Source organism: Octopus bimaculoides, chromosome 28, assembly GCF_001194135.2.
Source record: "Octopus bimaculoides isolate UCB-OBI-ISO-001 chromosome 28, ASM119413v2, whole genome shotgun sequence".
NCBI lineage: Eukaryota > Metazoa > Mollusca > Cephalopoda > Octopoda > Octopodidae > Octopus > Octopus bimaculoides.
In genome coordinates this window covers 16965125-16967872 of record NC_069008.1, presented here as the reverse complement: position 1 = coordinate 16967872, position 2748 = coordinate 16965125, and positions in this window count along the sequence as shown.

Sequence of the window (2748 nt, the reverse complement as noted above, 5' to 3'; positions counted from 1 at the left end):
TGGGGTGAAATAACGACCAGGACAGTACAGGTGTTGAGTACAGTCTAGTCCAGTCTGGTCCAAAAAGAAGTGGACATTGAAGGTGGTGGTGGTGGTGGCGGAGAGGGGGAAGGTAGAGTGGGAGGGAACGTACCGGAAGGTCACTCTGGTCAGCCGTCAGGACATTCAATTAAGTCCGATCATCGCAGTCGTCTTTAATTTATATATTCGTTTGTTTGCTGGGAAGCGTTTAAATGACAATGGCTATGGTACTCTGGGAAGGCGGTGGAATTTACTAGAAAAAAACAAACAAACATCAGTGTGGAACCACTTTGAGACGTGCATGTGTGTGTGTGTGTGTGTGTGTGTGTGTTTGAGCGCACATGTGTGTGTATCAAATCAACTGAAAAGTTATGTAACTGTCAAGTTGATTAAAATATATATGTAACGAGTGGCTGTGTGGTAAGTAGCTTGCTTACCAACCACATGGTTCCGGGTTCAGTCCCACTGCGTGGTATCTTGGCCAAGTGTCTTCAACTATAGCCTCGGGCCAACCAAAGCCTTGTGAGTAGATTTGGTAGATGGAAATTGAAAGAAGCCCGTCGTATATATGTATATATATGTGTGTGTGTATGTTTGTGTTTGTGTTTATCCCCCTAGCATTGCTTGACAACCGATGCTGGTGTGTTTATGTCCCCGTCACTCAGCGGTTCAGCAAAAAGAGACCGATAGAATAAGTACTAGGCTTTCAAAGAATAAGTCCCGGGGTCGATTTGCTCGACTAAAGGCGGTGCTCCAGCATGGCCGCAGTCAAATGACTGAAACAAGTAAAAGAGAGTAAAGAGAGTATCTTATCTATCTATCTTTCTATCAATGTACCTATCTATTTATGTGTCTATCTATTGATCTACCTATCTATCTGTCTATCTATCTATCTATCTGTCTATCTATCTGTCTATCTATCCATCTATCTATCTATCTATCTGTCTATCTATCTGTCTATCTATCCATCTATCTATCTGTCTATCTGTCTATCTATCTATCTATCTAATGCAGGATTAATTCAAAACGATATGAATAAATAAGCGTTACTTTAGACAGAGGAATCTGAATGCTAAAGGGTTAAGATAGGGACCACGTGAACCAATGAGGGAGCTTCTATGTAGTCACTTGACCTTACACAATGTAACAGCCAAATCTCCCCTCAGCAAACTCCCTACTCTCTTTAACGCCTTTAGCATGTATCAGGCTATATCAGCCCCAAATATTCTACCTGCTTTATGTTCATACTGACCAGATATGGGCACTCACACCTACCCTACAATGTCATTCTAAAAATAAACAATCACATTATGGAAATCCCAAAGCTATGAGATAATCCAGGATTAACTGAAAAGAATGGGAATAAAGAAGTATTAGATTTGACGGAATAATCTTAATTCTTAAAGGCTTTAACCAGTCATATCCACATCAAATATTCAACCTTATGTTCTGACCAGCTAGATCTGTCCTCTCACACCTATCCTACAATGTCAGCCTAAAACATAAACCATCCCATCATTGAAATCTCAAAGCCATGAGATAATCCAGGATTAATTCAAGATAACGTGAATAAATTAGCAACAAATGACAAACGAATCTGAAAACCAAAGGCTTAACGATGACAATGATGGTGATGGTGATGATGATGAAGGTAATAACGATAATTACAGACGTAACGAAGCTACTTCAGCCGGGCACTCCAGAGATAAAATATCGCAGGACATGTTGTTTCATGAGTAAAACAGACGAAACCCTTGAACCTCCTCAGTCTGTCTGTGCGTCAGCGAGTGGCTACGAGTTGGTTCGAGAAAGATCGGCCGTTTATCTTTTATCTCTTCGTTTGTTTTACAGTCATTGGACTATGGCCATGCTGGGGCAACGCCTTGGAGGGTCTTAGTTGAATAAATCGACCCCGCCCCCTACTTATGTTTTATTTCATGATGTCGTCTGGTACTTGTTCTATCACTTTTTCTTTGCTTATTTTAGTCAATCAGACTGCGGCCATGCTGGGGCACCACCATGAAGTCATACGAATCGACGCCGGTACATTTTTATTTTCTAGGCCTGGTATTTAATCTATTGGATCTCTTTTGTCAAACTGCTAAGTTACAGAGATGTAAACAAACCAGCACCGGTTGTCAAATAGAGGTGGTGCTGGTGGGGACAAACAGATGCAAAAATACACACATACACGCACACATATATACAACAAGCTTCTTTCAATTTCTGCCTACCAAATCCACTCACAAGGCTTTGGTCAGCTCAAGGCTATAGGGGGCTCCTATAAGGTTGTTATCCACCCCTGATTGGAACCCTCCCGTATGACACGTACGCATGCTCAGTGACTTGCTTTAACTTCCGCAGACGACTCACATACTGTACTGACCAGTTCGGCAAAGTTATTTCACTACATAGATATCCTGCAAACGTAGCTATTCGTCGTATTTGGCTTCAGAGATCGAGACTTGTGAGGAAAGACTTTGTTTACACTGCAAATAGCCAAATGTGTTCCCAGCATTTCGTCAATTTTAATGGACCCTCGAAAGATCACCCCTTGCCATCCGTTTTTCCAAACAAAGTATTTAAAATATCAGTAACTGCATGATCATATACGCAGTTAGTAGATGAGTGAAATGTCTCTTTGATTTATCTCCTCATTAACAGATTAGAACATGTTAAAATTCAAAAGGGGAAACAAATTCGAGTGGTGTACGTTGGGCTAAACAC